We start from the raw sequence: 13,791 nt of genomic DNA, 5'->3' as shown, positions 1-13,791 counted from the left end.
CTTTATTACTGCTCTTATTCAATAATGTACTGGAAGTCCTAGCTAGAGCAATAAGGCAAGAAAGGGAAATAAAAGGTATCAAAATTGGAAAAGAAAAGGTAAAACTATCCTTATTTGCAGACGACGTGATCCTATGCATTGAAAATTCCAAAGACTCCACAAGAAAGTTACTGGGACTAATAGAAGGATTCAGCAAAGCTGCAGGGTACAAGATCAACACATATATATCGGTTGGATTCCTCTACACTAACAAAGAGGACTCCGAAAAAGGACATCAAGAAAACAATGCAATTTATGTTGTTGTTGTTAGCTGTCGTCTAGTTGGTTCCAACTCATAACAACCCTATGCACAACAGAACGAAACACTGCCTGGTCCTGCGCCATTCTTACACTCGTTGTTATGCTTGAGCTCATTGTTGCAGCCACTGTGTTAATCCCCATTGTTGAGGGTCTTCCTCTTTTCCACTGACCCTGTACTTTGCCAAGCATGATGTCCTTCTCCAGGGACTGATCCCTCCTGACAACATGTCCAAAGTATTTAAGACGCAGTTTTGCCATCCTTGCTCCTAAGGAGCATTCTGGTTGTACTTCTTCCAAGATAGATTCGTTCGTTCTTTTGGCAGTCTGTGGTATATTCAATATTCTTCGTCAACACAATTCAAAGGCGTCAATTCTTCTTCAGTCTTCCTTATTCACTGTCCAGCTTTCACATGCATATGATGCAATTGAAAATACCACGGCTTGGGTCAGGCGCACCTCAGTCTTCAAGGTGACATCTTTGCTTTTCAACATTTCAAAGAGGTCCTTTGCAGCAGATTTGCCCAATGCAATGCGTCTTTTGATTTCTTGACTGCTGCTTCCATGGGCTTACATACTTTGGACATGTTATCAGGAGGGATCAGACCCTGGAGAAGGACATCATGCTTGGCAGAGTACAGGGTCAGCAGAAAAGAGGAAGACCCTCAACGAGGTGGACTGACCCAGTGGCTGCAACAATGAGCTCAAGCATAACAACGACTGTAAGGATGGCTCAGGACCGGGCAGAGTTTCTTTCTGTTGTGCATAGGGTCGCTATCAGTTGGAACCGACTCAATGGCACCCAACACCAACAGCTTCCATGGGTGTTGACTGTGGATCCAAATAAAATGAAATCCTTGACAACTTCAATCTTTTCTCTGTTTATCATGATGTTGCTTATTGGTCCACTTGTGAGGATTTTTGTTTTCTTTATGTTGAGGTGTAATCCATACTGAAGGCTATGGTCTCTGGTCTTCGTCAGTAAATGCTTCAAGTCCTCTTCACTTTCAGCAAGCAAGATTGTGGCATCTGCATAATGCAAGTTGTTAATAAGTCTTCCTCCAATCCTGAAGCCACGTTCTTCTTCACAGAGTTCAGCTTCTCAGATTATTTCCTCAGCATACAGACTGAACAGGTATGGTGAAAGGATACAACCCTGACGCACAACTTTCCTGACTTTAAACCACTCAGTATCCCCTTGTTCTGTCTGAACAACTGCTTCTTGATCTATGTAAAGGGTTCCTCATGAGCACAATTAAGTGTTCGGGAATTCCCATTCTTTGCAGTGTTATCCATAATTTGTTATGATCCACACAGTCGAATGCCTTTACATAGTCAATAAAACACAGTTAAACATCCTTCTGGTATTCTCTGCTTTCAGCCAGGATCCATCTGACACCAGCGATGATATCCCTTGTTCCATGTCCTCTTCTGAAACTGGCCTGAATTTCTGGCAGTTCCTTGTTGATATACTGCTGCAGCCATTTTTGAAGGATCTTCAGCAAACTTTTGCTTGCCTGTGATCTTAATGATATTATTGTTCTATAATTTCCTCATTTGGTTGGATCCCCTTTCTTGGGAATAGGCATAAATATGGATCTCTTTCAGTCAGTTGGCCAGAAAGCTGTCTTCCATATTTCTTGGCATAGTCGAGTGAGCACCTCCAGCGCTGCATCTGTTTGTTGAAACATCTCAATTGATATTCCATCAATTCCTGGAGCCTTGTTTTTTGCCAGTGCCTTCAGAGCAGCTTGGACTTCTTCGTTTAGTACCATGGTTTGCTGATCATATGCTACCTCTTGAAATGGTTGAACATCAACTAATTCTTTTTGGTATAATGACTGTGTATTCCTTCCATCTTCTTTTGATGCTTCCTGCGTTGTTTAATAATTTCCCCATAGAATCCTTCACTACTGCAACTCGAGGCTTGATTTTTTTCCTTACTTCTTTCAGTTTGAGAAACACCAAGCATGTTCTTCCCTTTTGGTTTTCTATCTCCAGCTCTTTGCACTTGTCATTATAATACTTTGTCTTCTTGGGCAGCCCTTTGAAATCTTCTGTTCAGTTCTTTTACTTCATTATTTCTTCCTTTTGCTTTAGCTGCTTGACATTCATGAGCAAGTTTCAGAGTCTCCTCTGAAACCCATCTTGGTCTTCTATTTCTTTCCTGTTTTTTCAATGACCTCTTGCTTTCTTCATGTATGATGTCCTTGATGTCCTTGCACAACGCATCTGGTCTTCGGTCACTAGTGTTCAATGTGTCAAATCTATTCTTGAGATGATCTCTAAATTCAGGTGGGATATACTCAAGGTCATATTTTGGCTCTCATGGACTTACTCTGACTTTCTTCAGTTTCAGCTCGAACTTGCATATGAGCAGTTGATGGTCTATTCCACAGTCGTCCCCTGGCCTTTTTCTGACTGATGATATTGAGCTTTTCCATCGTCTCTTTCCACAGATGTAGTCAATTTGATTCCTGTGTGTTCCATTTGGTGAGGTCCATGTGTGTAGTTGCCATTTACGTTGGTGAAAGAAGGTGTTTGCAATGAGGAAGTCGTTGGTCTTGCAAAATTCTATCATTTGATCTCTGGCACTGTTTCCATCACCAAGGTCGTATTTTCCAAATACTGATCCTTCTTCGTTTCCAACTTTCGTGAATGTGAAAGTTGGAAACAAAGAAAAAGGATACAATTTATAATAGCCCCCAAAAGGATAAAATACCTCGGAATAAACCTAACCAAGGATGTAAAAGATTTGTACAAGGAACATTATAAAACACTACTGCAAGAAATAAAAAAGAAAAGATCTACATAAATGGAAAAACAGTCCATTCTCATGGATTGGAAGATTTAACATCGTGAAAATGTCAATACTACCAAAGGCAATCTATAGATATAATGCAATTGCAATCCAAATCCCCAAAACATTCCTTAATGAAATGGAAAAACTAACTTCCAACTTTATATGGAAAGGAAGGAGGCTCTCAATAGTAAAAACAGTATTGAAGAAGAAGAATAAAGTAGGAACCCTCACATTTCCCGACATCAAAACTTAACTATACAGCCATGGTAATCAAAACCGCCTGGTACTGATTCAGTGACAGACACAGAGACCAATAGAACAGAATTGAGAACCCAGAAGTAAATCCATCCATCTACTGACATCTGATTTTCAAGAAAGGGTCAAAGTCCATTCAATAGGGAGGAAACAGTCTCTTTAACAAATGGTACTGGCAAAACCGAATATCTGTATGCTGAAAAATGAAACAGGTTCCTTAACTCACACCATGCACAAAAACTAACTCAAGATGGATCAAAGACTTAAATGTTAAAGCTAAAACTATAAAGTTCCTGGAAGATAACATAGGGTCAATAGTAGGAGACCTAATCTTCAGCATAAAAAGTCTACCAAACAAAACTAAAAATGCAAGAATGACAGAAGATAAATTAGATAACTGAGACCTCCTAAAAATTAAATACCTATGCTCATCTAAAGACTTTACCAAGAGAGTAAAAAGAGAACCTACAGACTGGGAAAAAACCTTTGGCAATGACATACCTGATAAGGGTCTAATTTCTAAAATGTATAGAAAACTTCAATGACAAAAAGACAAGCAGTTCAATCAAAAAATGGGCAAAGGACAGGAAGAGACACTTCACTAAAAAGAACATTCAGGTGGCCAACGAAATACATGTAAAGATGCTCAAGATCATTAACTGTTAGAGATGCAAATCAAAACTACAATGAGATACCGTCTCACTTCTGTAAGAACAGCAATGATAAAAACAAAATACAGAAAACAACAAATGCTGACGAAGGTGTGGGGGAATTGGAACTCTTCTTATACGCTGCTGGTGGAATTGCAAAATGGTATAAGCACTATGGAAACCAGTATGATGTTTCCTCAAAAAGCTAGAAACTGAAATACTCATCATTCAGAAATCCCACTCATAGGTGTATATCCTGGAGATAAAAAAGCAGTGACACGAATAGACATATGCACACCCATATTCATTGCTGCATTATTCACAATAGCAAAAAAAAAAAAAAAAGGAAACAACCTAAGTGCCCATCAACAGATGAATGGATAAACTATGGTACATACATACAGTGGAATGCTATGCAACTGTAAAGAACAGTGATGAATCTGGGAAACATCTCACAACATGGATCAATCTGGAGGACATTATGCTGAGTGAAATAAGTCAATCACAAAAAGACAAATATTGTATGGTTCCACTATTATAAAAAAATCAAGAATAGATATACAAGCAGAAATCAACGTTCTTTGATGGTTACCAGGGATGAGAGGGAAAAGCAGGGGGAATTACTTTCTAGGTAGTAGACACTTGTTAGTGGGGTTTTTTTTTTTTTTTTTTGGTTAGACACTTGTTACTTTTGGTGATGGAAAAGACAAGACCAAATATCCATTAAGTCGGTACAACTGGAACACTAAGAAGTATATAAGAAAAAGGGACAATTTAGGGAAATGCTACAATTTTGTTATACACAATTTTGCAACAACAGTAAAAACAACCAAAAAATATGTGTGTGGTTACATGGGTAGATATGAATGTATATATGTGTATATAGAATGGCATACTCGAGTAAATGCACATGCATATATAGGTGTATCTGTAAGCATGTGTATATATATATGTTTGTGTGTGCGCATATATATCCACATATATAACAGTTACAGAGGCTCCCTAGACATACCCAAACAGCTTGAGGGATTGGGTTACTGGGTTAGAAGGCTTGGGACCATAGTCTCTGGGGACAACTTAGTCAATTGACATAAATAATAGTTTTTTTAAAAAAGGTAAAGTTCTACATCCTAGTTTGGTGAGTAGCAACTGGGTCTTAAAAGCTTACAAGTGGCCACCTACGATACAACTATTGGTATCTACTCATAAGGAGCAAAAAGAGAATGAAGGAAATCAAAGGCTCAAAGAAGAAGCTAGTTCATGAGGCTAAAAGCCCATACAAACCACAGCCTTCTCTAAGCTGAGACCAGAAGAACTAGATGGTGCCTGGCTACCGGTACTGACCGTTCTGACCAGGGACACAATATAAGGTACCGGATAGAATGGGAGAAAAATGTGGAACAAAACTCAAATTCCTAAAAAAAAAAAAGATAGACCTACTGGACAGATAGAGATTAGAGGAACCCCTGAGACTATTGCCCTAACCTTTGAATTTGGATTTGAAGCTATTTCTGTAGGTCATCTTTCAGCCAAATAATAGATCGGTTCATAAAATAAACAATATCACCTGTGAGTAACTAACTATATGAGACCAAACGATCAACATTTATCCAAAAGCAAAGATGGGAAGGCAAGGAGGGGAAGGAAGGGATGGTAGATCAATGGAAACAGAACAAACAGAATGGAAATGAGACTGCTGACACATTGTAAAAATTGTAACCAATGGCACGGAACAATTGGTATAAAAATTGTTAAAAAAAAATTGTTAAAGGAGAACCTAATTTGCTGTGTAAACTTTGACCTAAAACACAATGAACTATTATTTAAAAAAAATGTGTCAATAGCAGGGTGAGAAATTATCCCAGATAGAGGGAAAAACATACAAAAATGCCTTTCAGCCAGGGGAAGCAAGAAACCTTCAGAAAAATGGGAAAAAGGACAGAATGGCTGAAGCATAAACTGTGAAGGAAAACATGGTGCTAGGTGAGGCTAAAGAGCTGGGGAGGATCAAAGTGCGTTTCACCTATCAGTCCTTTATCATAGTATAAATCAAACGCCACCGAAGGGATTTAGGCAGTGGGATAACATGACTCCATATGCATTTCAAAATTTTTACCCTGGAAAAATGACTGGAAGAGGGATAGAATTGATAAAAGATGAAGAGGAAGCTCAGGAGAGATTAATAATGTGCATCCAATATTTTAATAAATAGTTTAATTTCAGAGAAACAATCATTGATTGGATTATGTTCCAATCAACATTTTTTGTCAAACGTATCTAGGGACATCTTAGTTTACTGACCCATCTATCTATCACCTGAAGGAGCTGTGGTGGTGCGGTGGTTAAACTGATCAACTGCTAACCAAAAAGTCAGTGGTTCAAAACCATCAGCAGCTCTGCGGGAGAAAGATGTGGCAGTCTGCTCTCCCTAAAAATTACACCTATGGGGTCGCTATGAGTTGGAATCCACTCAAAGGCAGTGGGTTTGGTGTTTTTTTGTTTTTGTTTCTTATTTATCTATTACCTGAGGTATAATTTCCACTCACTTCCTTTAATTGCACTCAGTGTCCGGAAGCAAACAAACCATTTCTGAAGTGAGAACCATACAAATCCAGACCCACACAATGATGGCAAATGTCACACAGAGTTTTAATTAAAGGTACAAAAGATCCAAAGCAAATATCATTCAGAGAGGATGGAGAGACACATGCTTCATTCTATTCGGCTTACAGAGACCTAGGGGAAGAAGTGCTTGAAAATTCCCTTTAGTTTATTTCCCAGAGGATCTTAGATTAAGGTAGCAAACAAAATGAGAAGAAAATTACAGCCTTAGGAACTGCCAGACTAAATAGCTCTTTCTGAAAAGACTAGTGGTTTCTTTTGGATACAGTTAAGCACCAAAGCTATAATTTTCCATTTACTTTCCTTTGTCATTGCTGTATGTAGAACATTTACCCCAATTTCATGCCATTTGCTCTTTGTCAGAAGAAGTCTTTTCATCAGCTCATTTCTTCTAAAATATGTTGTAAAAAAAACTGTCACTCACTCTTCTTTTGATATTGGCCATTTCCTCATAAAGAGCTTGGTTGTCAAATGATTGGGAGGCCTGTGTAATTTAGCTCTAATGGATTGTATGAGGCAAGGGTGTTTTAAACTGCTCTAGTTTAAAATGTCTTTTCCCAAACAGCCCATATATCTGAAAGTACTGTTGTTGTTGGGTGTCGTCCACCCAGTTCAGACTCAGCAACCCTGTGTGCAACAGAAGGAAACACTGCCTGGTCCTTCGCTATCCTCGTGATCATTACTATGTTTGAGTCCATTGTTGCAGCCACTGTGTCAGTGCATCCTGTTGAGGGGCTTCCTCTTTTTCACTGACCCTCTATTTACGAAGCATGATGTCCTTCTCTAGGCACTGGTATCCCCTGATAAGATGTCCAAAATAAGTCTCGCCATTCTCACTTCTAAGGAATATTCTGGCTGTACTTCTTCCAAGACAGATTTGCTCGTTCTTCTGGCAATTCATGGTATATTCAATATTCTTCATCAACACCATAATTCAAAGACATCAATTCTCTTCAGACTTCCTTATTCATTGTCCAGCTTTCACATGCATATGATGAGATTGAAAATACCATGGCTTGGTCAAGCGCACCTTAGTCTTCAAGGTGACATCTTTGCTCTTCAACACTTTGAAGAGGTCCTTTGCAGCAGATTTATCCACTGCAATGCATCGTTTGATTTCTTGGCTACTGCTTCAATGGGCTTTGATTGTGGATCCAAGTAAAATGAAATCTTTGACAACTTCAAACTTTTCTCTGTTTATCATGATGTTGCTTGTTGGTCCAGTTGTGGGGATTTTTGTTTTCTTTATGTTGAGTTGTAACCCATACTGAAGGCTGTAGTTTTTGGTCTTCATCAGTAAGTGCTTCAAGTCCTCTTCGCTGTAAGTACACAATCTTCAAATAGAAAAGAAAAAAATTCCAACATCATTGATATTGGAATAGATATTGTGGCAGCTTTTTATATAAAGATTTTTTTTTGTCTTTTTTTTTTGGAGAGGGGTCCTTAACTTGAGCAAAGACACATAAGTCACAGGTGAGCTGGATATCCGGGCTGAGAACTATTGGATGTTGGGTGGATTGAACAGAAGTTTAGGCTGTGTATCTTTTTCTTGGACCAGCTCATTTTTCACCTACTTAATGTCAGTTTCCATAATTGCTTTTTTTAAATTAATTATTTAAAGATTGTACCTTTTCCCAGAGAGCTATGACTATACCTTGACTACAATACTATTTTTAAGTAGATTCAGTTTAGTGCATAGTTTATTGTAGTTTTTCCTTCCCAAAGGGCCTTATTATCTTGTGTCAAAGATTAATACATACTTCTTAAATAAGCAAGTAAAACACTACTGCTGTTTTACTCTTCTTCAAAGTACTGATTAGTAGGGAACCTAGTATATTCCTCAGTGCCTTTCCATGGCCATGTGAGACTGATTTTTTCCTGTTTTGTTCACTGATGTGTTCCCAGGACTTGGATAGTCCCTGGCACATGGTAATCACTCAGTACATATGTGTGGAAATAAACCAATTAGTGAGTTAGTGAAGTGTTTGCATGAACATGGTGGATTCTACCCCTAGGTCTTCGGATTTATTTTGGTCTAAAGAAGGGTCTGGGTATGTGTCCTCTCTGTCTGTCTCTCTCTCATCATTTCCTTTTTTATTTTGATGTGTACGCTAGTTAAAAATCAACGAAGCCTTGAGGTGGAAGAGGGAATTAGCCTGTTCATCTTTACTGGAAAATAAAATCCAATGGAGAGAAACTATATGGAGATAGATTTTTCCTTAAAAAATAACTTTTTAACAATTCCTAGTGATTAAATAGTAGAATTGCCTTCCTCTGGAAGCAGTGACTTTCATATCACCAGAGGTGTTTGAGAAGGCTGACTGCCAACTAGCTTTGTTATTAAGAAGGAATGGAAGCACACAGATGGAGATAGGTGGGGCCTGAAGCTTTACATTTTGAGTGGGCCTCCTTTAAAGAGAACACATGACTACAGAGAAAATTAAATACGAGAGTAAATGTATCTTTCAGAAGAGAAAATAAGTCAAATATATTACAATCTTTTAAAATCTGAGAAACAACCATGTTCTTTAACACTTTTGGCTACTATAGGCATTTTTCCCACTCTGAATTTACACGTAATCGATAATTCGGAAAATACTTTAAAGATCTGATGTTAAAACACATATAAGAATAATGCCAATGCATTTAAATTAAACTATTAAAGTGTGTAATCAAACTACTCTTAGACTTAATTCATACATTGACTTGCTGATGAATATGTGCAGGGTTTTATCACACGAATACTTGTTTTTTCAAGCCATGCATTGTGTTGGTGACAATATGAAATGCTGTTTTCTCTTCATCAGGGCAAGATGGGCGGAATATGCAAAGACAGGATCTGATATGTTGACATAAAATATGTGACCCCACAGACACACTCGCCGTTCCAGTAGACTACACATCACTGCCTTACAAGTAGAATGATCCCAAACAGTGGTATGTTGTACAGTTCTCATCATGATGCATTTAAAATGATATATTCTGCAATTCTGAATATTACTGACAGGAGAGAACTTTGATTTGGGGTATTCGTTGATGAGGACTGACTGAAACCAATGCTTAAATTCTGTGTCTAACCAGTGGAAGAATGTTCCACAGATGAGCTTTAAAACCTATCTGCCCCTTCAAGGGCATATCCATGTCTGTCTTATGACTTCTGGTCTTGAAACATCACGTCATTACCTCAGGGGAATTGCCACATTGGGTAGCAGGAGCATTCCTGGAAGCCATTCCTGTATCAGGGTGGTTAGCAATAACTTCACTCACTATACGCGGTAGCGATTGTGAGTCACATGAACACATCCCACTAAGCCCATACTAAATGGAAACACAACTTCCCCGTGGCCTGGCCATATTCTAAAAATGTCCATCATCACTGCAATGTCACTCAACCTGAAATGGAAGTCAGACTGGTAAGAGACAGTGTTTAACTGATTGTAGCTACAATAGCTTACTTTTAGCAAATTAAAAAAAAATGTGACCGATGAACACATTGCTAGAGCCCCTCCCAAGCCTTGGCAGGGGCCCAGGAATTGAGGGGCCCTGAGGCTGAGGCTCCATTGACCTTGTGATAAATCTACCTGTGCACCTCTGTGTATGTGAGTGTGTGCGAAGATTTCCTCCAAATCTTAGATATTTTAGTCTGAAAATATATTTTCCGTGTTATTCATAGTTGGAATAAAAAATGCCTCTATAAATAAAAGAGGCAAGATTTTATTCACATATCCAAGGTTAAAATTAGTATGAAATTAGGCATTGCTCTTGGAGATTGGAGTGAACATTTTGAAAACCACCAAAAGCTTCACCTACGTTTATCATCGGGTGCTAAGGTATTTGTCCAGGGTTTATTCACATGCTTCCTTTTGCCAGGCATCTTGATCTAAGTAGGTCCCCCCATCCCCAAATGGAATTTTTTCCCATAAACAGGAAGGATTCTTGCAGAATTCCTTTGCTCACGTTAACTGTGATGCAAAAGGGTTAGTTAGGAAAAGTCATAATGCAAATTTCCTGGAGACAGCTGGAGAAAACAGGTATGTTTGTCTGTGCAAAAGCAGCAGGAGATGATGGCGACTGCTGGGACACACACCTGAAGACAGGGAGGGAACAGCAAATGGCAGGCACTGACCCGGCTGGCTGCTGTCCCCAAACTCAGATGGGCTCCGTACTCCTGGGCAGTACTCTAGGCAAACACTTTTTCACACTGTTCTGGACACTTCTGTGAGGTACAGATGGTTAGCATCCAGTAAGAGAGCTGACTGTGGTAAAAGAACAGGCTACAGAAAAAGATGTAAAGAGGGGCCCGCACTGGGAATACTTAAAGCTGTTAAAATATGGCAGATAAAGTAAAGAAAGCAGTAGGAAAAAGGTTTCCTGGTGCTGTTTCATTAAAATGAACTCATCATACACATCTTTATCCCAGAGCAATTTCTAGTGGCTTTTACTTATTGGCTAGTAACTCTTTGAAGTCAACATCACCAAGGAAACACATATAATGGTGTCCATTTAAAATTTTATATGTGTGTGTGCTGTTGTTGTTACTAGTTGCCATCGAGTCAGTGCCGACTCACGGGGACCTCACGTACAACAGAACGAAATGTTGCCTGATCCTGCACCATCTTCATGATCTTTGATATGTTTGAGTCCATTGTTGTGGCTATTATATGTGCGGGTTCACGTGTAGTGGTAATAATTTGAAAATGTAAGCAATAGGAGATCTCTAATTAGTTAAGTGCTTACATAGAGTTCAACAATGTAATGGCAGTATTTAGACAATTTCATGCACAGGAACAGGAATAGTCAATTCAGATATTCACATTAAGAAATTACAGAACTATTTCAATAATGACTTAATGACTTTTCGGTACATTCTGATTTTTGTATCTCCTTTTCTGGGATTGCCTTCAAAGTCAGTCATATCAGTTTATAGCCACACTGTTTTGGACAAAATAAACAACAATAAAATAACAACAGTGTAATTTTGGAAATTCAGTCACTTTTTCACCAGGTATATCTCAAGCCATCCTGTTTGTCTTTCAAAATCTAAAACTACCTCTCTCTCAAAATGTTGACAGTATTTCATCACTCAGGAAATTCTAATGAGGAAATATAACCACAAGCACAAGTTAAAAAAAAATATTCTTAAATGTTTTGAATACTGGCAAGTGTTTATCATTCCATGATGATTACTAAGATGGAAAACACTCATTTCCAAGTGTGATGGCTAATTTTATGTGTCAAGTTGGCTAGGCTATGGTGCTTAGTTGTTTGGTAAAACACTAGTCTCCCGTTGCTGTCGAGTTGATTCAGACTCATGGCTACCCCACAGAACAGAGTAGAACTGCCCCATATGGTATACAAGGCTGTTATCTTTATGGAAGCATCTTTCTCCTGTGGAGCAACTGATGGGTTTGAACCACTGACCTTTTGATTAGCAACTGAGCAATTAACCACTTCGCCACCAGGGCTCTTTAAACACTAGTCTAAACCCACTGCCGTCGAGTCATCTAGCTGCTGTTATTTAATTTGCATGTATTTAATTACATGTGATTAAATCAGCCAACCTCAAGTAAAACAAATTACCTACCAAAATGTGGGCAGGATTCAAGTAGTTGAAGACCTTAAGAGGAAAAAGGGAGTTTCCCTAAGGTGTGTTCTGTCTCTGGACAGTTTGCCTGAACTTTCTTACTCTTCACTCTTCTTATCACCTGACTTATGGATTTGGGGACACAAGCCTGCAGGAATTACCAGCCTGCCACTTGACCCAAAGACCTTAAATTTGACAGCCCCCCACAATCATGTTAGCCAATTCCATCAAGTAATCGTACATATATGTGTGTATATACACACATAAATATATACGTATGCATCTATATCTATATACACCCACTCCTGGGTGAATATATCCACATGGTTAAATTCCAAAGACCAAGTCATTATGCAAAAATCAATCGGTGTTATGCCAATGCCCCGTCTTTGGTGTCAGTGTCACCCCGCCCCCCCAGTTGCTCACTGCCCAATGGGGAACCACCGTGGTGTGTCTCAGGATGCACGTGGTATGGCAGGTCCCCCTTCTCCACCACCAAGGAGCCCGTCAGGGGTGGCAGGGGTGGTGGTCAGGGGTTGCCCATCACCTACAGAGCAGCAGGGGCCCACCATTACCTGGCCACTCTCCAGGCCTCCACTCGGACAGCCGCGCCTCACCTCTCCAACTTCCTACTCCGCGGGCCCTGGAGACAGGCCTTAGCGGTGGGCAGTTCTCGGGCCTGTGGGCAGGTGAGGCCCGGCCACCTGGGCCCAACAGAAGCAGCGGAGGCAGCAGAGAGGCTTTTTTGGAAGACAGGATTTCCGACTCCCCCCCCCACCATCCCACTTTTGTGGCCCCAGCTCCCATTGCCTCCTCTTGGCTGAGCTGCCCACCACCTCCCCCTCCTCGGAGCTGTCCGTCTGCCTCGAACTCACCATGGTCTAGCCAAGCTCTTCTGCCCCATCCAGGTAATAAGATGCCCTCCTCCTCCCCCTTAGCTCCTTTTTAATGCGAAAAATAGTCTCGCACTAGATTTTTTACTATTGTTGTGAATGTGAAATGTCAGATAAGGAGACAGTAGGTACGTGAGGAGTGTATGTGTGTGTGTATACATACACATGTATCTCACTGGTTCTGTTTCTCTAGAGAACCCTGACTAAGACACCAAATGAAATATAAGATATGCCTATGGAAACTAGTCATTCATATATTTTATAGTCAAATATTGTGCATATAGAAGGGATACTTACAAATCTTGGTTTAGTCGATCTCCCAAAATTTCACGATGGAAATACATTCTTCATGCGTTGTTACATAATTCTATTTGTAAATAGAGATTTTGGTCAGTCTGGTGGAAAGAATAATGCCCCAATCAAAGATGTCTGTGTCCTAATCCCCAGACCCTGTGAATATGTTAGGTTACATGACAAAGGGGAATTAAGGTTAGACATGAAATTAAGGTTGCTAATCAGCTGACCTTGAGATGGAGAAATCATCCAGAATTACCGAGGTGGGCTCAATGTAATCAAGAGGATCTTTATTAGTAGAAGAGGGAGGCAGAAGAGAGAGAACTCGAGAGATGTCAGCGTGGGAAGGACTCATCCAGATGTTGCAGGCTTTGAAGATGGAGAAAGGAGGCC

General features: G+C 39.7%; 1 pseudogene; it reads right to left on the bottom strand.

Moving 5' to 3' along the window:
• LOC126068820 (N-myc proto-oncogene protein-like) overlaps positions 1-13,089 on the bottom strand; it is a 38,298-nt pseudogene extending 25,209 nt beyond the window's left edge.
• Positions 13,090-13,791: the final 702 nt, after the last annotated feature.

Source organism: Elephas maximus, chromosome X (genome assembly GCF_024166365.1).
Source record: "Elephas maximus indicus isolate mEleMax1 chromosome X, mEleMax1 primary haplotype, whole genome shotgun sequence".
In the NCBI taxonomy this organism is placed as follows: Eukaryota; Metazoa; Chordata; class Mammalia; order Proboscidea; family Elephantidae; genus Elephas; species Elephas maximus.
Note: the sequence above shows the minus strand (reverse complement) of the source record. Positions and strands in the feature narration are given on the sequence as shown.